This window comes from Pelophylax lessonae (genome assembly GCF_965119305.1).
Source record: "Pelophylax lessonae genome assembly, chromosome: 1".
Lineage (NCBI taxonomy): Eukaryota > Metazoa > Chordata > Amphibia > Anura > Ranidae > Pelophylax > Pelophylax lessonae.
Genome location: NC_138768.1, coordinates 257111746 through 257136715, shown reverse-complemented (window position 1 = coordinate 257136715; position 24970 = coordinate 257111746).

Below are 24970 nucleotides of genomic sequence, written 5' to 3'. Positions count from 1 at the left end.
AAATGATGAAAAAATTAGATGTTTACATTTTTCTTATTGGGAATGTTATATAGTAGAAGGTTAAATATATTGTTTTTTTTTTTCAGAATTGTTGCTCTTTTTTTGTTTATAGTGCAAAAAATAAAAAAATGGCACAGGTGATAAAATACCACCAAAAGAAAGCTCTATTTATGTGACAAATAGGACATCAATTTTATTAGGGTACATCATCGCAGGACAGCGCAATTGTCAGTTAAAGTAACGCAGTGCCGTATAGCAAAAAAATGCCTGGTCATTAAGGGGGTAAATCCTTCCAATCCAGAAGTGGTTAAAGTAATGCATTTATTTTTTGGAGGGTGCTTACACTATACAGCCAGCAGATTTTGAAGCTTTATGAATATAGTGGTCAACTTCTCCTAATAGTAAGCCTCAAGCAGAACTACACTGCATCTGAGCAGCACAAACCAAAAACACTTTTGAATTCATTTTTAATATTCAAAGAAAACTCCCCCATCCATGTTTCCATGCTTTATTCTGTTGATAAAACACTTTTGAAAACCACCCCCTAGCATTTCTAGACGTGGCCATCTTGAGTACAGGCAGATGATTCATGTATCAATAATGTACTGGAATCAATCTGTCCTTAGCTCAAACATGCATGCAGGAGAGTGTGCTTAGTACTTGAGATACCCCTCCCCTCTCCTGAAGACTCCTGGGATGTATGACATCATTTGCCCAGGCAAGAAACCAGGAAGCAACTAAAGAAATTGAAAAAAAAGCAGTGTGAGGATTAAAAATAATTAATGTTCATTGGGAGAATGGCAAAATGACCTTTACCAATCAGCCATAACACAATGATCACTGAAAGGTAAAGTAGTAAGGATGTGAGCAACTTTGAAAAGGGCCAAAATGTAATGGCTAGAGCACTGGGTCAGAGAATCTCCAAAACGGCAGCTCTTGTGGGATGTTCTAGGTCTGTAGTGGTCAGCAACTACCAAAAGTGGTCCATGGAAAGAAACTAGCGACAGGGTCATGGACAGCCAAGGCTCATTGATGCACATAGGGAGCTAAGGCTGGACCGTGTAGTCTGATCCAATAGAAGAGCTACTGTAGATCACATTGCTGAAAAAGTTAAAACCGGTTTTGATAAAAAGGTTTCAGAATACACATTGGGGTTGATTTACCTAAGGCAAATAGACTGTGCAATTGCCCTCTGCAATTGTAGTTGCTCTAGAGATTAGTAAATGAGATAAGGCTTCACTTTGCAAAGAATACCCAATCACGTGCAAGGAAAATTTAAAAACAGCATATTTGCCTAAAATGATTGGATAATGGAAGTCAGCAGAGCTTCTGCTCATTTGCTAAGCACTGGAGCAACTGCACTTCCAGAGTGCAACTGCACTTTGCAAAGCGCACAGTCTTTTTGCCTTTAGTAAATAAACTCCATTGCATCAGTTTGTTGTGTATGGGGCTGCGTAGACTGGTCAGAGTATCCATGCTGACCTGTGTCCACAGCCAAAAGTGCATACCATGGGAAAATGAGCATCAGAACTGCACCAAGAAGCAATGAAAGAAGGTGGACTGGTCTGATTAAATCAAGAACAGTTAGAGGAACACAACTTGTTTGATGTGTTGACTTGGCCTCCAAATCCTCCAGGTTTCAATCCAATCAAGCAACTGTAGGATGTGCTAGAAAAACAAGTCCAATCTATGAGGAATCCACCTCCAACTTACAAGACTTAAAGGATCTGCTACTGGTGACTTGGTGTCAGATACCACAACATACCTTCAGAGGTCTAGTGGAGTCTATGACTTGATGGGTTAAGGTGTATGGTCATAATGGTATGGCTGATTAGTGGTGTATATGCTTTAGTCTGTGAGCCCCCATGTAATACAGTTTTACCTATTGATCCTGCCAATCCAGCCAGTAGTTATGTTGATTTTCCACATCCTGTTTTAGGGTGACAACTCTATTCTTCTGTAGTGAAATCACTACAGTGTTGTCACCCTGTAGACATGTGCATGCAGCTTTAGACAGGCTTTGAGTGAGTGAACAAATTAAAGACCAACTCGGGCTAACAGTTTATAGGAAGTTAAAATTTCAGTATTTCTTTTTAATTTTGACAGCAGCAGAGTGCTGTATTGTGCTACCCATTTTAAAATGTAGGATTTTGAGTTTAGGGTGATGCCATTGATTGACTAACTAGATGAACTGTAGTGCAACATTTCTAGGCACTCTGTTAGCTAGGTAATCTGAAGAAGAGGCCAGCATTCCTTAAAAGCTTGCACTACAATCTATTTGCTTAGCCAATAAATGGTATCACCCTAAACCCAAACTCCTACTTTTTCCTTTAGAAAAATGAATAAATCCATAGTAATAAAAGCTAAACATTCTAAGCACCCTTTGCATTATAAACTGTTTGCTCAACTGTGAATTCTGGACAAATATGATTTTATTGTCGTCTATGTACCTGTAGATTGGAAGAGACCCCCTCACTTCAAAGTAAGTGAGGAAAAATATCTCCAGTTGGGTTAAAGCAAACAATCAAAGCCTAAAGGAGGTCTAACCTTTCCTTGTGCTATCAAAAAGGTAAAAAAAAAAAGTTTTAATAGTTTGGATTAAAAAAAAAATATCTGTCTTTTCAGCAAAAAACATCAGGAAGGATAAAGAATGCTTTATCCATAGTGAAAGCAAGCAACGCTTTAAGGAGTGTACCTCTTCAACAAAGAACTGGCCATTGTGTATACTTTCCTGGAGTGAGTGTGGTGGGGAGTTACAGTAGGAAAGCTGGAAATAGTATGCATTAGTGAACTACTGACATTTAGAAACAAGCAAATGTCAAGAAAGGAAAGGGCGTGTGTAAATCAACTGAAAAGTCTTGCTAGGATGAAGTGTAGTATTAACTGACCCTTTTATCTCCTTGACCTGGGATCATTCACTCTTGGCAAGGCTAAAGCCTGGTACACATGATGATATTATCAGACCAATGATAGTCCGTTTTTTTTTTTGCAAGCTAATCTCATATCGAAAATGAAGAGTTTACTAAAGTTACAAAAATTCTTGTATGACAGAATAAAAATTCGTAAGTAATGTAAAGTATTTGTATTGTTTTTTCGAATGACAACTATACTGATTAAACAAAAATTGGACGATCTGGTATTATACAAGAAATTTTTTTGTGCTTGTCCCATTGAATAATTTTGCATGAATTGTCATAACTGGCTCTCGAAAGCTGTGTACTAACGATCAGATTATCGTACGATCATTTAGAAAGCGGTATTTTTGTATTCATGTATACAGGCTATAAGGCTAGCCATTGCAACTGTTTTTCAATTCAGTAATAATTTATGACTGCCACATACTATACATTTATTATTTAAGCCAAATTGGAAGATGTGCTCATATTAGGACAGCTAAAAGCTATTCATACACGTTCCCTTTAAAGGAATTCCACAAAACACTGCACCTGGGCAGCTTCCCCTGTGCCCATAGACATGAGAAGATACTCATGTTTAAACAAGCCATTCAACTGCCTAAGAACACTCATACTTGGTCACAGGCCTCCCCCACACACCTGATTATCCGGTCGCCGGTGGCGCACCCCCCACCCCCAGCATAGTGCCCTGCCTCCACCCCAGGAGGTGGACCAGACCACCCACACAGCCCTAGCAGAAGTGGAGGGGGGGTAGGATGGGGGACAGACAAGGGGGATGCCTGACGGGAAGGAGGGGAACCCAGGGGTCCGACCGTCCCATGGAGGGGCCAATGTCCACCCCAAAACCCTCCAGGGGGAGAGGGGGGACAGCTACTCACCATACCAGGAATCAGGCGAGCACCACCCCAGACAGAACCCCTCGCCATCTATAAATGGGGGGGGCTGTTGGCCAGGAGGAACGCTGTGACTCAGGCCAAGACCCAGTCGTATGCGACCTCGCGAGGCATTTTTACTCGCAGGTCAGCCCCTGTCCGGTGGGACTGTAGCAGCCGACCTAGCACAGAGCTGAGGTCTACGCCTGCTCGCTGGCCAGACTGGGGTGACCACTGGATCTAGATTATCCAGCCCATTGCCCAGTCCGGCAGTTGATTGTAGAACTCACAGGAAAAAACCAGGAGAAAAATTCTATCTAAAAAAGAAAAAAATGACCAGGACCAGAGATCCCAGCAAGGAGCTAGGCCCTTACACCTGACTAGGCAGAAAAAAACTGAGTACCTATAACAGAGAGAGGGAGTATACCCCCTTGGACTGCCTGTAGGCGTAGCCAGACTTTTTTTCTGCCTAGTTTCCTACTCCTGTAGGGGCAATATAACCCAATGGTTAAGATCAGGAGCTGTGTCCGTCAATAAATGAAAGAGAAATTGGTGTTTTTCTACTGATATGGGGCTTTAAGAAACAGTCACTCTAAATATCTAGTTGGCATGCTGACGATTTTGGTATTTTCAGTTGGCTGCTACTAAGCACTCTCACCTGCATTCACATAAAACACTTATGTTCGAGTAATCCTCAGCAGCAGTTCAGATTTACATGCGTTTTACCCAGCCTCCGTCTAAACCATAACAGTTAGTGAAGTTCTCATAAAATGCATAAAAATCCAGAGAACACTACGCAAAACACTTCTATCTGTCCAGGTGAAGATGACAATGGCTGCAAAGCATATGTGTAACATAAGTGGAGGTTAAGGTAAGAAGGTAAGATACTGCTGAGCGTGTCTAGAATTTCACAAAGGAATAAAATATGACAAGCAGGCAGAGATACAACACCTACAAAGCCTAAAGGGAAGGATAACCTCAACAGAGCACACCATAAATCTATGACTACCAGCCACTGCTTTGTGCTAGATGCATTCTAGCAAATGGAAAAAAACATCTGCATTTAAAGTACTGTATATCCACTGTAAGTGGTAAATTTTCAAACTCGTGAAAAAAAACGAAACTTACAGATCATTATGTAAACCATTTTCATATTTTCCGGTAACTGAACAAATCACACTACTGAAATGATGTACACGTGCAAAAACAGTATTTTTATTTATAAGTGACTATCAGAGAAACAGTTCTACAAGAATATATTATGTCACTTAGAAAGGTGTAAAGGGAAAATACATCGAAAACTCCCTGTAACAAAGAAAAATAAAGAGAAATTCTGACCCATACAGGGCACAGATAACATTCTATACCAAGTGTTGGAAATCCCCTGCTTTACAATGTATGCATGGCATTAGCTCGGAAATTAACTTACCACAATCAATATGTTGCAGAGTTCACTCTCTCTGCTTACTCAATGAAGGACTATGTTTGTCTATATATGTTTGCTAATAAAGTTACCAAGTACAGTGGATGTTAGTAATACGTGTTAAGCCCAGTATACACGTGTTGTCTGGTTCAGCACCACCTATGGTCGCTATTCTACCGGATACCAGTAATGTATATTTGGGCCCAAACATTTAAATAATTGCAGGACCATGGGAGCAATTTACTTGCTCTCATGTTAGTACGGCCATTTTTATGTTTGAAAGACTCAGCGTGGGTTTAGGCAGCGAATGCAGGATCATATAAATGCTATGCGCGCAGGCAGTTTAAAGTGGAAATCCACTTTTGTTGAGAAAAAAACCTTCCCCTCTGGGTGATCTCTGTACATCACGTGATCATGTGATTTCCTATAGTGAGCATCTTACCAAAAATTAAGATTAATTGTGCAGAGCTACTACAGATATATATGCTTTGCTCACATTCCATGACTCAGATTTACAACAATTTTAGGTGTGTGTTGTAGGTTGACGTTCTCCCCTCAGGGATGTTGTATGCTCTTGTCCTGGAGTTACCCGGAACTCTCAAGGTTCCTTTGTCTCCCCTTGGATACCGGCAATTGTTTAGGGAGGAAGTAGGTGGCCTTGGTTGGGATGTCCTTGCTGGCTATAAGGTGGCCTTGTCTCTTGTCCCAACCTCTTCTCTTATGCTCCTGCATGTCCTCCCCACTTGTGTGTGGTTGCCCTGGCCCCTGCCCATAGTTTGGATGGCAATTTGGGCTTCCCAGGCGGGTGTTATGTGCGTGATATTGTCATCCATCCTGCACATGTGGGGCAGGAACAATATGACGCAAGCACTATTTTTGATCTTCCCCTTTGTATGTCATCCCATTATGCTTGCCAGTAGCACACATATGCATAGTAGAGATCAACCGATTATTGGCGAAGCCAATATATGGAGGGCCGATCTGCACTTTCCCCCGATATATCGGAATCGGCCACCAAGGTGGCCGACATTACCGATATATCGGAAAGTGCTTGTACCGGAGTGATGCTTGCAGCTAGAGGCATCACCCCGGTACCGGCATCCATAGCCGACGGTCGGCTGTCTTGAAATGACAACCGATGCGGCTGAGAAGGTTGTCCCCCCCTCCTGCTGCCTTCCGCGGCTCGCCCGGGTCTCCTGTCCCACCGGGAGACCCGGGCAACCAGCCTGCACGGCCGCCGAAGACCCGATCAAAGCCGCATTTGGCTCTGATCGGGTCTCAATGCAAAATCCCGGAAGTGATAACTTGACATCACTTCCGGGTACTGGCGCCAGATTCAAAAAAATTACAGCATTCAAAACAGCCAAACTTGGCGTTTTGAATGCTTTTAAGTGCAGAGGAGGGGTTTGGGGTCTTTTAGACCCCCAGATCCCTCCACAAGAGTACCTGTCAAATAGAAAAAAAATAATTTTAAATGTACGAAAATATCGGCACAGACCGGCTGATACCGATATGCATTGGACAAAATATCGGTATTGGCAACGAAAAACCGATATCGATCAATCACTTATGCATAGTATCAAATATACTGATATGCAGGTTATGTGGAATCCATTATACTAGGCCCTTATATTATCCTCTTTTTTTGCTATCTATATTTTGGGTTTGAGCTGCCTATTTAAATTTGGGTTGGCATTTTGGCTTGAACATGGGATGCATATTTTGGGTATGAACATTTTTTACTATGTTTCTAAACTTAATGGATGGGATTCTATAAAATATTTTTTTAACCCACCCCTCTTCGTTTTATTGACATATTTTATGCCATACATGCCTGGTGCCTGTAGGTTCTTGTGATACTGTTGACTGGGATATCTAATTTGATTTTACAGGCTGACATTACATATGATTGCTTCTGACTTGTATTAAAATATCATGTTCATGTGATTTTACGCCAACTACACACATTACAAATCATAACATGTCTTGTGTTTTTTGTAGTGTGAACAGTGTCTCTTCTCCCCTGAGGAACATTTTCAAAATGCAAAGGAAATGTCCTACATCCTTGTTGGGTGTTAGCTCTACTACAGATACCTATTTTTGGATTGGTGGGACTTTAGGGAATATGGACACACTGGATAGCGACTGTTTGAGTGCATATGTTGTCAGCCTTATTTTACCTTGTTTTATATGTACCAAACAAAAGCTTTAACTCTGTATTATATACAAAAAAAAAACTATTTGATTTTATGTTGTGTGAACACACATTGTGAATGCCCAAAAAGTCCCATTCAGAGTTGTTTTGTTGTATGTAAATCACAGGGATGTTGGCATTCCCCTTTGGCTGAAATCACTTCCATACTATTTCTGTCAAGTATCTACTGATTCTTGCCAGAGGCCAAACACGAACTCTCGTTTGAATGGTGCCTAATAGAAATAGGCTAGAAAGAATTGTAATACAATGTGGAAATAAATGTATGATTTTCCATTTTGATATACTTTAAATCTGCTCATTTGTACGGTAAGGTAAATACTCGGTTCACATCTATGCAGCTCTTCAGACCACGTTCTAGTGGGCATGGCAGTCCATTCATTCATTTATTCATTCATTCATCTGGCATGGCAGCTCATTCGTTCATTCATCAGGCATGGCAGCCCGTTCATTCATTCATCTGGCATGGCAGTCCATTCATTCAATTATCTTGCATGGCATTCCATTCATTCATCTGGCATGGCAGCCCATTCATTCATCTGGCATGGCAGCCTATTCATTCAATTATCTGGCATGGCAGCCCATTCATTCAATTATCTGGCATGGCAGCCCATTCATTCAATTATCTGGCATGGCAGCCCATTCATTCAATTATCTGGCATGGCAGCCCATTAATTTGTGCCTTGGTTTCCTGCAGGAAAAGCTCCCTGCATCTTTTTTAAAATGTGGCTGCAAGGAAATCACATGATGCTTTTGTACCATGCAATTTCCATGAGAGAAACAGAATCATGCTTTTTTAGTGCATGGGGCAAAGGAGTTATAAAGTCAGAAGTTTTTTTTTTATATTAATACATTCTATGCATTAAGATAAAAAGCCTTCTGTGTGTAGCAGCCCCACCCAGCACCCCGTAATACTTCAACTACAATCCGTACATCACTCAGGCAATCAGTGAATTGCTCACCACTGCAGGTGCTCACCCCGGCTCGCCACCGAAGATGCAAATGGAGAAAAAGAAAAATGGTGGCACACTGCAATGAGGTCAAAATATAAAGAATTATTTTATGGTTACCATGCCAGACAAAAAGAAGACACAGGGAGAGGTTGACGCGTTTCACACGAATCACTCATGCATACTCATAACTTACTCTTTATGAGTAAGCGCGGGTGATTTGTGTGAAACGCGTCAACCTCTCCCTGTGTCGTCTTTTTGTCTGGCATGGTAACAATAAAATAATTCTTTATATTTTGACCTCATTGCAGTGTGCCACCATTTTTCTTTTACCCCCTAACACTTACCTGAGCCCCATCTCTCTCCACTGATGTCCACAAGTCCCACGGCCGTACGGGACTCTCGCTCCTGATTGGAGACACAGCCGTGGTGCCATTGGCTCCTGCGGCTTTCAGTCAAAGTCAGTTGACCAAACAGGAGAGAGGGGGCGGGGCCAAACAGCAACTCCGTGTCTGAATGGACACATGGAGCTGCAGCTCGGCTCGGGTGCTGCCATAGCAAGCCATTTGCTGTGGGGGCACTCGACAGGAGGGAGGGGCCAGGAGCCCCAGCCAAGGACCTGAGAAGAGGAGGATCTGGGCTGCTCTGTGCAAAACCAACTGCACAGAGGAGGTAAGTAGAACATGTTTATTAAAAAAAAAAAACAACAACTTTACAATCACTGTAGGCCGAGCTTTCAACCAGCTATAGGCAGGCTGATTGTATCTAGTTGATCCATCAATTGACGTGGGTACAACCAGCCTGTCAGATTTTTACACGATATTATTCCTAATTATGGTTGCAGGAATGAAAATCACATAATCTACGACCTGCCTTAGGCTCCCTGCACACTAGCCTGTTTTTTAAACTCCTAGCTGTTATTAGCAATTCCTAGAAGCTATTAGCATTTTTTTTCTGCTCCTAGAAGCTAAATAGTGTTATCCTATGTGTCCATGCACACTGCTTCAGGCTATTAGCATTTTTTGAGCTTCAACCTTTAGGAGCAGAAAAAAAAAAAAGGGAGATTCTTGGAGCGTTTTTTCCAGCAGAAAAAACGCTGAATGCTCCTAAATGCTTCTTACTGCTTCTAAAAGCTGCTAACAGCTTCTTTTTTTTTTCTTCATGTACTGCAAAAACCCTAATAAAATGCTAATGCTGCTAAATGATCCTAAAAGCTTTGAAAATATTTTAAAAGGTACTCAAAGGCTACTAGAAGCTGGGACAAAAATGTTATTATCACCATTTTTCATCCAGCATTTTTTTCTAGCTTCTTTTGAGCTTATGAAAAACGCTAGTGTGCATGGAGCCTAAGGGCTCTTTCACACGGTCCGCCTCCGTAGGCGGATCCGTGCTGCTCAGCGGGGATCAATCTGCTGACGGATGACAGCTCCGTCTCTGCTTGCAGTGCGGAGAGGGAGGTGTCACAGCCCCCGCTGCTCTCTATGAGGGATTGGATGAGAGCGGACCGCCTGTCCGCTCTCATCCGATCCGATCCCTGAACGGATGGAAAAATAGGGTTTCCATCCGTCCAGATTTCACGGACAGGATCGGATACGGATGGCAGCGGAGGTGTCTCCGCTGACATCCGCTGCCCCATAGAGCTGCATGGAGGATCCGATCAGATCCGCCTAAAAAACTGACAGGCGGATCTGATCGGATCGCCCGTGTGAAAGAGCCCTAAGGGTCCATTAACATTTTTTTTCTGCTCCTCAAAGCTAAATAGTGTTATTCTATGTGTCCATGCACACTAATTTAGGCTATTAGTATTTTTTGAGCTTCAGCGTCTAGGAGCAAAAAAATAAAAAAGAGTTTCTTGGAGAATTTTTCCAGTAGAAAAAAAAACAGTAAATGCTCCTAACTGCTTCTAAATGCTACTAATATGCTATTAACAGCTTTTTTTTTTTTTCTTTATGTACTATATAAATGCTAATAAAATGGTAATGCTCCTGAAACAGTGTTTCTCAACTCCGGTCCTCAGGACCCACTAACAGGCCAGATTTTAAGTATCACCTTGCGGAGATGCAGACTAGAATACTGCAGTCATTGAGCAGCAAAATATATCACCTGGGATGTATTTCAGTTATCTTGCAAACCTGGCCTGTTAGTGGGTCCTGAGGCCCGGAGTTGAGGACCACTGTCCTAAAAGCTTCCAAAAAGGTACTAAAATGCTACTAGAAGCTGGCACAAAAATGCTATTATCAGCAGTTTTCAACCAGCTTGAGCTTATGAAAAATGCTAAGTGTGCATGGAGCCAAAGGATCCTTTCACACGGGCAGTCCGATCAGGTCTGCCTGTCAGTTTTTCAAGTGGACCCGTTTGGACCCTCCATTCACCTCTATGGAGCAGCGGATGTCAGTGATGACATGTCTGCTGACACCCGCCGCTATCCGATCCTGTCCGCCAAATCCAGACAGATGGTGACCCTAGTTTCAATACGTCTGGAGGATCGGATCAGATAAGATCAGGTGAAAAAAGACAGGCGGTCCGTTTTTACTTGATTTCACCATAGGGGAGAGCAGGGCTCTGTCCGTCTCCACTCTGCAGAGTGAGCAGAGATGGACCTGTCATCCATCTGCTGAGCAGGGATCAGCGGAGCGATCCACCGCTGAGCAAAGCAGAGTCTGCTAAGCGGACCGCTCGTGTGAAAGGACTCTAAGGCTCCATGCACACTAGCTGTTTTTTAAGCTCCTAGAAGCTGTTAGGCCCCTTTCACACTTGTGCGACTTGTCCTGCAACTTGGGACTGCAAAGTCGCATGACGAGTCGTACTCCATGAGTACCGTTCATATCTCTGTGACTTCAAGTCGCAATGACTTCAAAGCAGTCCCTGCACTACTTTGGGACGATTTTAATGTGTTTTGAGGTCCATAGAATTCAAGTCCAGTTAAAATCACGGCAAAATTGTTGTAAAATCGCACGACTTTTAGGTTGCATAAGTGTGAATGGGGCCTTAATAGCATTTTTTTCTGCTCCTAGAAGCTTTATCTTATTAAAGGGGAATAGATCTATGCGCTACCACTAGAAATAGAGGGGGGGGGAATTAATGAGGAAGCTGGTATATAAAATTGGAGCACCCGGACCCTGCAGCTAATTCCTTAGTGTCACCACATAGAGAGTAAATTAAAAGGATGGAGAAGAATCAGCGCAAGATGTCACTACTGGATGAACCACAATAAAGGAATAAGCCTAATCAGAAAATAATTGATACAAAGATCATAAATAAATAAGAAATGTAGAAATACAAGTGCTTAATAAACCAGGTGGTACATAATACGTACTTATATACACAATACAAGAGGGAAATATTGTAGAAATCAAAGTTGATGTGAAAATTACAAGTAGGTGCCCTCTGAAGAGTGAACCCCTATGCCGCAGATAACACAATGAGTGTGTGACGTGATAGAACACAAATGATGTGTGAAACTAATAAAGTGAAAAGAACGTGGGACAAGCGTCCTCTGAAAGGTGAACCCCTACAACTAATAGTGTAAGAAGAGATAGTGCAAAATTACCAAAAAATTAGTAATAAAGGTGCGAATGAAATACAATCTGCTGATAATCAATTTGAGGACAATATGTAAAAAGAAATTACCCTATTAGTTGTAGGGGTTCACCTTTCAGAGGACGCTTGTCCCACGTTCTTGTGGTTCATCCAGTAGTGACATCTTGCGCTGATTCTTCTTCATCCTTTTAGAAGCTTTATCTAATGCCTTGTACACACGCAACGATTATCGGCCGACCGATCGGCCGTCTTTTGTCCAGTGTTGTTGTGTTGGTTGAAATGTGCTCTAGACTGCACACGAATTTTCTCGGCCAACAAAAATCTACTTTAGAAGTGATGTCATGTGATGGTTTACTTTCCGTGTGTTTTTTCTTCTCTGAGCATGCCCAGTCTTGCTCATCAGATTTTTGTCTGCCGAAATCTGTACTGATTGACGGAAAATCGACCATTGTGGTGACGGCCAACAAAAATTTTATAGCATGCACACCAGATTTTGTTCCCGCGAAAAGTAGCAGTCGGTTGTCGGAAGCATCATACTAACAAGCCGAAAATCGGCCGATCGGACGTTGGCCGAAAATTCATGGCCAACAATCGTTGCGTGTGTACGAGGCATTAGGCTCCTTTCACACTATCCGTCCGTTGGACAGAGTCCGTTTTTCTCAGCGGGGGATCGAGCCGCCGATCCCCCGCTGAGCAGCAGGAGGACAGCTGTGTCTCCGCGCTGTGTGCGGAGACACAGCTGACAGTTCCCCATGCATCTCTATGGGGGAAATCGGATGTCAACGGACCGTCAGTCCGTTCTCACCCGATCCCATCCGCTGGACGGATGGAAAATAGGGTTTCCATCCGTCCAGATTTGACGGATCGGATCGGGTCGGATGTCAGCGGACATGTCTCCGCTGACATCCGATGCCCCATAGGAATGCATGGGGGGACCGTTCAGATCCGCCAAAAAAACGGACAGGCGGATCTGAACGTTCCGCCTGTGTGAAAGGGGCCTAAGTGTTATCCTGTGTGTCCATGCACACTACTTTAGGCTATTAGCATTTGTTGAGCTTCAGCGTCTAGAAGTAGAAAAAAAATTGTTTTTTTGTAGAGTTTTTTTGGAGCGTTTTTCATGCAGAAAAATCCCTAAATGCTCCTAACGGTTTCTAAATGCTACTAACTGCTTTTTTTGAGTTTTTTTTCTTTTTTTTCTTCATGTACTGCAAAAATGCTAATAAAATGCTAATGCTCCTAAAATGCCACTAGAAGCTGGCACAAAAATTGTTACTATCAGTATTTTTCATTCAGCATTTTTTCTAGCTTTTTTTTTTTTTTTGCGCTTATGAAAAATGCTAGTGTCGTGAAGCCTCAGTAATTAGAATAAAAAAAAAAAAAGGAAAACGACATTCCAGGTAAAAAATATTTTTTTAGTTCCCTTTTAATGTGAGCTGTAAGCCGCCCTCGCACTACTTAATGCAACAAAGCACTTGTAATGTTTATGCAACTAGCAGTGCTACACTCATTTGTGACCTTATCATGTGTCTTATCAAAACAAACGTGATCTTGTCAAGATAATTCTTCTCAGCGCAGCATATGCTGCAAACTGGTAGAATTACAAGAACGCTCTGTAGATCACAGCACTGTCATACATACTGACACTTATTACACTCTCCAAATGTCACAACCAACGCAAGGCAAATTGTTTCTATATCAACCCAAAGTCATATCATGCCAGCAGTAAACTGATAAATCCCAGCTAACCACTACAAACAACTGATTAGAAAAATACCGCTGTAGTCTATGAAGCATAACAATTTATCCTGGTAACCCTCTCGCCTTTCACACAAGTCATCAAGGGGCATGCTTTTTGTGACATACATGATATAAAACAATCGGTTTTCTTTGCCACACATTTTGCTAATAATGTTTTTTATTTCTCTATTATTATTATTATAAAGGATTTATATAGCGCTAACAGTTTGCACAGCGCTTTACATGTTCTGCTTTAAAAACAAGGCCACTAATCTAACCAAGAAGAATGTGCAAGTGAATGAAGAGGTGTACTTATTTGTTACATGCCCATTTATACAAACATTCTTCAATCCAATCAAGTTCTGCCATCACCTCGACTTCTCTTTGAAAGCATGCCGAATGTCTTACAGCGTACCAGACCTTCTCTAGACTCTGCAAGGCTGGTAGTGTCAAAAACTGGGGCAAGGGAACTGGGGGTCTGTAAAGTAAATTGAATGAACAGCTTGAGGCTCAAATGATTCTCCCAACGGCGGAGTAGGAAATGGCTGCAGCAAAGGAACCATAGCAACGGCTCTTCCCCTTGGCTCCCCACTGATTGCTTCATTAAGGGCAAGTATTGAACTCACAGGAGGCCTCATGTATCAAAGGATCAGAAGTAAGAACTGTCTGTACTACCACATCTGCAGTTGGATTTAACCTTGCATTGGAAATTACCAGCTGGAGAATGAACATTTGCTATGGGGCAGTACAGGCACTTAATGATTTTTCGACACAATATTTTCACTGCTGGAGTTTCAAGCACAGGGGAATGGGATTGCAGTTTGCTTGCAAGAAGATTTTTCAGGATTAGTTTATCATTACTATCGATGTGACGGTACAGCTTTCTTTGTAAAGATCCTTTCTTGCCATTATCATTTTTAAGGTTAAAGCTGGGTTTAGGCTTCTGTATTTTTTCTGTTCCATTCCATATTTTTTCTGTTTAGGTTTGCTTAAAGTGGAGTTTCGGCCTATTTTGAAACTTTAGTGATTCCTGGAGTGCTCGCTATACTATAAAGAGATATGTATACAGCGCTATATAAAATCAAATAAAGTGACAATGTGCATCATATAAATCAATAAACTCGCTTAAAGTGCCATATGTATTCCTCTTAAGTGCAATAAATAATGTCCATAAGGTGCATTCAAAGTAAAGTGCATAAGAGTCCACTAAAATATAAATATAACCGTGGATTAAAATTCAATAAAGTGCTTGATAGATGTTTCATTGATTGAATTTTAATCCACAGTTATATTTATATTTTAGTGGACTCTTATGCACTTTACTTTGAATGCACCTTATGGACATTATTTATTGCACTTAAGAGGAATATATATTGCACTTTAAGCGAGTTTATTGATTTATATGATGCACATTGTCACTTTATTTGATTTTATATAGCGCTGTATACATATCTGTTTATAGTTCATTTCTCCCGTTAGTGAAGGAGGTTTTATATAGCTGCTGTATTTTCTTTATGTGTCCCAAATTATTGGGTCTTAACACTACACCACTTTACATTTAATTGCGCGGATTTACTTTTTTGCTCGCTATACTGATCAACAATTGGGCATTTTCAATTTTTTTCGGGGGTCCCTTACTTTATTTTCAGGGCATTTTTGATGGTACTTCCTCCTTCTCCCCCCTCTGTGGCCGCGGCCACCGACATCATTTCCGCCTTTGCATTGCATCCTGGGAGCTGTTTGTCATCACTCCCAGGAGGCTGGAATCAGGAAGAACTCCCAGAACACTCCCTGGAATCAATCAGGAAGAAGGACACAGCAGATTACACTGTGGCTTCAGATGCCCATGTCTAAGATGGGCGCGCCCAGACAGCGTTTTTAAAAGTAAGATTTTGACTAAAATCCAATACTGCACACCTTGTAAGTATTAGAATAGCGGTTCTGTAAAGGGCAATAGATTAGTATTATAAGGGTATTTTTAGTTAAAAAAAGGTATTTGAGGCCGGAACTCCGCTTTAACAGTCACCCCCCTCCACCATTGATACTTGGCTCCCTGGTGATCAGGTGCTAAGCAATACCTTGTGGGAGGAAGAGGAGAGGGTCACATAAACCCCCCCCCCCCCCGCCATACCCGCAAGTTTTTTTAATAGGGCAGCAAGCTAACAGGGAGGCAATGTAATGCAGAGAAGGTAAGTATCTGCAATCAATGTGGTGGGGTTGAGAGGTAACTAGTAGGGGTGTTGAAAGTAATCGATGCATCGCGATTCGGCCTTGAACGATCCTGCATCGATGCAGAGAACAGCTGAATTGCAATTGCATCAATTACGTCATCATCCCATAGAATGCAGTAAGGTGAAAAACTATGAGACTTTAATATTTAGCATCTATAGTGCAACAAATGTATTTGCCTGAAAATGTATAGCTTTTTCACATACCCATACAAAAAAGTGGATTGCACTTTTCTGATAGGTATGGCTAATAACTACACATTTTCTATGATGAAAATCCTCTGTTGTTCTCTACCATCAGTCACGTGAACAAAGTTCTGTTAGGGGGAAAAACTTTTTCGAACATCTTGTTGCTTCCTAAAGAGCAATTACTGTCATATGTCTAGAGAAAGCACAAAATGTACACAGCGCAACCTTCTGATCCCAAACAGAACACTGAAAAGAAAGATGGAATCACTAAAATTGTTACATGTGTACGTGTAGGAATATATAACAGATGAAAAACGCAGCATTTTTCCACGTTTTAATTGTCACACAAGATTTGTATTGTGAAAGGATTGAAGTTGGCAATTCAAACAATAGAAAAATCAATTTAGCAGACAAGTGGCACTCGACCTTTAAAACAACAGTGATAAAATATTCTATGTGTTTTACAAAGCTTGACTAAGAAGTTATCCTTTACTGACCTGAAGTCTAGAAGAATGCATTTTTAATTCCATCATAAAAAGGTGGCATCGAAATGAACAGCTCCCTTTTTAAAGTACATTTACTAAAGAGAAAATGGTTATAAAAACAGGGGAAGAAACAGAGCGGAAGCCATGTATAATAAATCACTAAGGAATTAGTGAAAGGATTAAAGCGTATCTCAGGGCACAGAAAAAAAAAAAAAAAACACAAACAAAAAAAAAAAACCTATGAAGTACATCTTTGCAATACATGCACATTCCCCCATGTCTACTTAAAGGCCCTGTTAGTATGGATAAATGCAAATAAGAACAAAGAAAAGGGCGCGCCAGCATAGCGCATTATCCTCAGTGGGATTTTATTGAAAAAGTGTTAAAAATAGGCTACTCACAAACATGCGATATAGTTCAGCATATCAATTCCATAGAGCAGGGGTGGGGAACCTTTTTCCTGCCAAGGGCCATTTGGGTATTTATAAAATGATTCGGGGGCCGTACAAAATGATCAACTTAAAAATGTGCCTGTTGTTATATTTGGTCAAAACTCACCCCTAATGTGAGGGCTGCAACTGCTTCTCTTTGGTGAGGTGTGTGATGTTAGCTGGTATTGATGATATTGCTACTCGCAACAGGTTTTCCAGGTTTGAGTCGGTTAGTCTGGAGAGCAGGCGACTCTTTGCGGTGGTAAGTTTTGAAAAGAACTGCTGGCGGGTACTGCTGGTGGGTATAGCTGGCTGGTACTGCTCGTGGGTACAGCTGGCTGGTACAGCTGGTGGGTACAGCTGGCTGGTACTGCTGTGAGTACTGCTGGCTCTGGCTGGTACTGCTGTGTGTGCTGCTGGCGGGAAATGCTGGCTAGCAGCAGCGCTGCGCTGGAGGAAGAGGCGATGTTTCCTGTATTGGTCACAGGCGGAGTGCATTTGATATCACTCTGCCTGTGACTCACTCAGACTGTCAGAACAGAGCCGAAACTATACAGGAAGCATAGGCTCCATTCTGACAGATCAGCTGAGAGACACAGGCTCAGCTGCACGGGGGGCCGGACCAAATGACTTTGAGGGCCGCATACGGCCCCCCGGCCATAGGTTCCCCACCCCTGCCATAGAGCAACATCCATATTAAAGTCCAATGTCTCGTGAAGACGAAAAGGCTGAAGCGTTTCGAGGCTGTGCCTCTTCCTCAGAGCCTAAGGGCCATGACTGAGTCCTTGGTTTAAATATAGTGGGGAAGACCTCCACATGACCTTCAAGATTGTGGGAGGAGATACCTGATAAATACCTGATGCTCTTCCAAAAATATTGGAGCAGTATTCAACCCAAAACTAAAAACATATATTGCAGCTTACCAATCATTAGATGTGGTGACTGCATTCATTTCTTTTCTTAGGCCCCTTTCACACAAGCGGTTAGATTTCAGCTTTTAGCTGCAGATAGAGGAACTTATTTACCGCAGCTAAATGTAGACAATGTATCCCTATGGCCCCGTTCACACACTGTGTGTCATTTTCATAACATACCGTTTCGTGCATTAAGACCCCGTTCACACTGGGGCGACGCTACTTGCCGGGGCGACCTCACAGGTCGCGCTGCGCAGCTCGCACCGCGACCTCGGAGCGGCCGGCATAGACTTCATATCATTGAAGTCAATGCAGGTCGCTCCGGCTCGCCCCAAAGAAGCTCCGGACCCTTTTTCTAAGTCGGAGCGACTTGTGTCGCTCCTATTAGAATGGGTCCACAGCTTTGACAGGTCGCCCCAGTGTGAGCGGGGTCTTAGGAAAAATTTATTTGACAACGTTTGGAGCGATGTATCACAGCTATCTGTGTATAAACATTGTTAGTCGCAGTACAAAGAAAAAAAAAGTAAACAGTTACTATACAAAAAGGTAAGAATATTCTACTGCAGCGTACAAATGTGAGTAACCTTTGTGCCAGTAGCGTTGGAATTTCAAAATAACAAAACAAGCTTTTACCAACGGCAGAACAACCGCCGTGTGAAAGGGGCCTTAGGCTTTTCCCCTGGTCGATCTGGTCAGTAACAAACCTCCTGTATTAGAGTGCCCCCACTCTGGATGAATGGGCACAGGGGCTCCTTTAGACAGTAGCATTGCCAGTCTGAGAAGCGGGAAGTGTTGGATGTGCTAGCAGATATAAATGCACTAGTAATCTGTAGCCAAATTCTAGCTAATATTTAATAAGCAAAACAGTTTGTTTTTTTTTCATTTAGGGAATAAGTGCCGGTTCACATTTGTGCGATGCGGGAACACTGCGAATATACAGCGTGTCCCCGCATCGCATCTGCACAACAGGCAGTTCACACTGCCATATGCGATACGCTGGGGGTGTCAATTCAAAGTTAGCGACACCCCCAGGTCAGATCGCATATCGCAGTGCGATCTGACAGTTCGCACAGAATCGGATCGCACTAGTGTGAACCACCATGTGATCTGATTCTGCTACGGACCAAAAAAAGAGTCCTGTGCGTGTTACAGTGCGATTGCGGTGCAAATTCAGCCATACAAATTGTATGGCTGAATTTGTACCGCACAGACATCGCATGTAATTTTAGGAGCAGTGCGCTCTGAATTACATGCAATCTCTGTGATCGCACTAATGTGAACCGGCACTTAAGGTTTTACATTAAAAAAATAAAAGCTGATCATTGTAAGCACCCCTAACAGTGTTAAATGGTTTGGCTCATCCCTGTAACTGAAAAATCAGTAAGAGAGTTTGTTCTTTTGAAAAAAAATCAGATATACTGTAAATAAACCCCATAGTAAAGTGACAACAGAAAATAAACCGAGTAATCCATAGAGTCTGCCCATCTTTTTTTTGGTTGCTTGTTTTGTTTTTTTCATACAGGTTTTGTATTTTTATATAGTATAGATCTATGTTCGTCCCTGGCATGTATCAAGCCATTTGCTGTTGACTGTCTCACTACCTCTGCTGGAAGTTTATTCCAAGCATCAACTAACCTCAAGAATCAAGCTGTGATATAATAAATGTTTGCTTTTGCATTTGCATTAGCGCCCCTTTAGAGTAGAGCTCCACCCAAAAGGGGTAGCTCCGCTTTTCTGCCTCCCCCCCCCCCCCAATGCCACATTTGGCCCCTTTCAGGGGACCGGTACCTGGTTTTGACAGGTACCTACTCCTACTTTCAGATGATCTCACCGCGCTCGTCCTCCTTCCCCTGCCGCTAGGTTATTCACAAAGCGCAGTGCGCAGTAGGCTTCACTACTGATTTCCCTTACAGGCAAGCTACAGTATTTTTCGTAGGGGGGGGTTGGAGCTCCTCTTCAAATCATATTGTGGGCTGACAACACACAGCAGTTTTGTGGATTGTGTTGTCAGCCCAGCCAATTGCCTTTCACTAAACTACTCAACCACTCTCACTCTTAAATTTCCACAACATAAAAGCTTATCGTTCTGTAGTCTAAGGGTCCTTTTTAAAATATCCACTGTCCAGTGCAGACCGTTCTCTGCTCAGCGGGAGATCGATCCGCCGATCCCCGCTGAGCTGGCGGATGGCAACTCCCTCTCCGCTCTGTGTGCAGAGAGGGAGCTGTCTGATCCCCACTGTCCCCTATGGGGGAATCGGATGAGAACGATCCGCTGGATGGATGGAAAATAGGGTTTCCATCCGTCCAGATTTCAGAGACAGGATCAGAATCAGAGACCCGTGCCGTGACCGTCGGCTCCCGTGCGTGGGAGTGACGTCACCGCGGCTCCGGCCAATCAGATGGCCGGATGCCGCGATCCCGGAAGACGGGCGACTGGACATGTCGCCTGTCATAGAGGTGAGCGGACGGCACGGCGGGGGCTCGTTCTAAGGTATTTCATAATGAGCTAGTATGCGATGCATACTAGCTCATTATGTGTTTCTCTTTCAGCTTGTAAAAAAAAAAAAAAAAAAAAAAATTTAACTGAGTTTACAACCTCTTTAAGGTATTGCACAAAAAAGTGAATGTTTAGGCACTTCCACCACAAAAAATAAATAAAAAATGTGTAGCTTTCAATGTACATTAGAATTTACCATCAAAAATGTTACCGGCGTATTCCACGTCTCTCCTAGCAGCTGAATGGCGTTTGCAGCAGTGTTTAGGCCTAACGCTTTCACAAGCCTATCTTTAGTCTAAGCAATAATGCTGCGCTTCACCATATTATTCCAACGTGAATTTTTCCAAGAATGCCTAAGGCATGGTATGAAGAACAGAGAATGTTTAAAAAAATATGTATATGCTAATATGGGAAGTGAAATTTTCGATGAGTAAAGCATTCCATGGGTGCCATGAAGAACAGTGTAGCACTGTCTGCAAGCAGCATCCAGAAAACACAAATCTTCATATGAGGCTTTACAGACAGCAACTGGCTAATAAATAACAAAATCAATCTTTTATGGAGGAGCACGGGGCACAGAATCACAACATCCTCCACTGTCACCTTCTATTTCATCATTTCATACAGTCACTTTGAAGTTAATGCTCTCACATTAACTAGGGATAAAAAATCTGACTAACAATGGTCATACAGAGGTAGTGGTTTGGCTGAGATTGACAGGCGGTTAGAGATCTGCCTGTCAAGTACACAACATTTCTCCCTGATATGCAAACTCCTTCAGGCAGGCGCACATAATGGAAAAGGGAGGGGATTTTTTCCCCGCAAGGAAAATCATGCTCTTCTGATGTTCACAAGAGCCTGTTATTGCTGGGGAGTAAATTCCTACAAGGCCTGATTTTTGCAGGCTATGCACAAATGAGCTGCATCATTTGCAACAACTGGTCTGTTTGTGTACTGTAATTTAACGACTCGCTTACACTCAAATCTGTGCTCTTTAAAAAATGCTTCCCCAAGTGAGCTGACAACACTGCCTCTTCTGCCCTCAAATCCCAAAAAGTATTGTCAGCCCTCCCTAATCCTCATTCATGCCTGAGCATTTTGCTGCAAGTTTTCACACTCACTGTTTGTTCCTCTGGGCCTCTGTGCTGAGTGGGTTTAATGGGAGTGGTTTCATAATTATCACTCAGCTGTACAGCTGCAGAGCACTAATGAGGAAATCTGCTGGGCCTGCATTCCTTTAGATATGTTCCTATTGGGAGAATCTCACAAAAAATTGCATTTTTGTGGAAGGGGATGCCTGAAATCTGACTTGTATCTTAGTGTCTCAAGGTCTACTACAGCTGCTATTTATTGTTCCTCCATAAGTTTGTCACCTTTGCACTTTTTATTTTTGTGTTTCTTTTCACTGGGTGTGGGTCCTCCAGACTGCCCTGGAGTCTAGGGGGAGGATGTGTGGCCATTAGGTTCCTTCCTTCCTTGCTGGGAGAGCCCCTCACCTAGTACTCAGAGGAGCAAGTCAGTCAGGCTTTTGTCTAGGTGGACCAAGTCAAGCCTTGTCCCTGTCAGTAGCCTTGCACCCCGTGGGTTCAGAGCAAGGTCCTACTACTTTGGTTGGGGGGGGGGGGGGGGCATGAAGCCCCTTAAAAGCAGATTTTGTGTGTGTTCACATGATTTTTTTTTTTGTTCACTAAGCCCCCGTTCCCACTAAGGCGACCTGTGAGGCGACCTGGTCGCCTCACAGGTCGCCGTAGGTCGCCTTCCATAGGGAAGCTGCGGACCCCTTCTAATAGGAGCGATACAAAACGCTCCGACTTAGAAAAAGGGTCCGGAGCTTCTTTGGGGCGACCCGGAGGCGACCGCCATAGACTTCAATGTTATGAAGTCCGTGGCGGCCGCTCCGAGGTCGCGGCGCGCTGCTCGCACTGCGACCTCGGAGGTCGCCCCTGGAAGTAGCGTCGCTCGTATGTGAACGGGCACTTACAGGTTTTTGTTTTTTCACACATTGTATCTTTCTCTCCATGCAGGGGAGAAAAATGTCAAATCAAAGTGTGTAGAAAAAATTAAAAAATAAAGAGAAAAAAGCAAGATCAAGATTTAGGGTCAAGGTAAGAGTTAAAGGTCAGTATATTGTGGATAGGATTTTTTTTAAGTATTTTTTAAATGAATATGCTGGTAGGATAAAAAAATAAATAAATATGCACACTATAGTTTCTAGGCCTTACTATGGGTAAAACAAAAAACAACATGCACTTATGTGGTTTCACTGTGATCGTCAGGAGCAGGAGAATTTATTTTGGGTTATTGTTTGGTTTTATGGTTATGGTAATAGCAAGAAATATACAAATACATTAAATACATACAAAAAAAAAAAAAACACAAAAAAACAGGAGATACCATTTACCCCCAAAGAAAGCGCAATTTGTCCTGAGAAAAAAAAAAAAAAGGTATAATCTACCTGGATACACTAAGAAAGTTGTAAATATGATATGTAGTCTTACTAACACGTCAAAGTTGCAATATTGTTTTCAGGCAATGGGATGTTTTGGATTCAACTCTAGAGAGCAACCTGTTATGTACTTTTGCAGAAAGTAAGGTTATGAAACAGACATAGCATTTTTCTCTGCTCTGCTGGTTTCCAGTTATGACAGTCATACCCTGAGCACTCCTGCCACCTTTCCATTCCTGCAGTGTAGAATGGAAGAGTACCCCTCTGAGGGCAATGGAGCCGGCAGGGGATCCTCAGCAAACCACAGCAGTATACTTTTCACATTTCACAATCCAGTCAATGTAATGTACATGCCACAACCCCTTACCTATAAAGCAATCTTCAGTTTATTTTAACTTCTACAATAAAGTCGTTTCAAAACTGCATGCACATCTTGGACATTTTTACAATGGATTGTTAGCTAGTTACTGTCCTGGGCCGAGGTGTATGGTATATACAAAGATATCACAGTGCTTGACCAAAGATGTCATCACACGTATAGAGGAGCTCCAGTCTCCCCCCCCCCCCCAAAAAAATTAAAAGTCAGCAGCCACAAATACTATTTAACACCTACCTGTCCAAGGATCCAGCAATTTCAGCACCCGAGCCGATTCTTCAATCAGTTTTTCGGGTGCAGGCAGCTGCATTTTCACTAAGGGAAACCTTCAGGCTTCCCAGCCGGTTCCCTACTACACATGGGTGAGTCTAGCTGTGCTTTCTGAATGATCCCCCCAATCTTCTGGGACCTGTGTGTGCCCCCGAAGGCAGCAGGGGGAAGGAGGAAGGGGCGGACATACTCGGGAGATTGCCACAGCAAAACCAGATACCCAAAAAGTGCAAAATGTGGTAGTGGAGGGTGCGTACAAGTGGTGCTTCCCCTTTTGGGTGGAGCTCCGCTTTAAGGTGACGGTTTGTGCATTGGCAGAAGAGAGTTAAACATTTTTAAGGTCCTATCGACCTCTGTTCTCTTTACACTTTCTTTAGCATATAATTTTGTGCATATTTTTTGCAAAACGCCCATTACTAAAAGGAGTAGCAAAAAAAAAAAAAAGTCACACATATAAATTGTCACTTTGCAATATGTTGACCTAGTTAAGTTCTGCATACTAGAACTCCCCCATAGCGTCACTTCCAGTTCGTGTGCTTGGCCTTTTCCCAGTACTATGCACTGAGCTATAAGCTGAACGACAGCAACTAATACTTTTCCTAAAAAGACACTGCAAAATGTAATATTGTTAAAACAATTAATAAAATGTCACTTTCTTGAAATATCACTGACAAATGAGGCAGACCCTCTCATTCACAATTCAGATACATAGTAGGACAAGGATGTACTCATTCAGAACAAAGAAATGTATGAATATGTAAATCCTTGCAATGTATCAAGTATTCTTCTTCACAACAAAACTGGAGCTCCTGTGTTCTATCAGAATAACGCTATCTATCAGATTCTGCAAACACGAGTGACGTTCGGACGAGAACAACTTACTGCGCGTGTGTGCCATGCGTTCCCACATGGCCGCTATGCGTTCCAATAGGTTTCCTAATGTGACAGAACATGAAGCAGAGGAGGACATCTTCTTACACCAAAGCAAATCTTGAATTTTACATTTATTTTAGCAGTAAACTCACTTTATATACTGGAATAGACGATTTCACCGTGACCGAGTGAAATAGTCTATTCCACTATATAATCAGTTCGTCGCTGAGCTGGGGTGTAGCAAGATGGCCGTCGCCACCTTCTGACTGCAGGTTTCTCACTATACTTACTAGAATACAATAATACTAATGTAATACTTTTATTTAGTATATAAAGTGAGTTTACTGCTAAAATAAATGTTAAATTCAGGACTTTCGTTGGTGTGAGAAGATGTCCGCCACTGCTTCATGTTCTGTCACATTAGGAAACCTATTGGAACACATAGCGGCCATGTTGGAACACATGGCACATGCGCAGTAAGTTGTTCTCGTCCGAACGTCACTTCCAGTTGCAGAATCTGATAGGTAGCGGTATTTTCTTAGATAGAATACTGGCAATTGTCAACCTGGGTTCTGTGGTACCAGAGGGTTCCTCCAGAAATTGCTAGGGGTT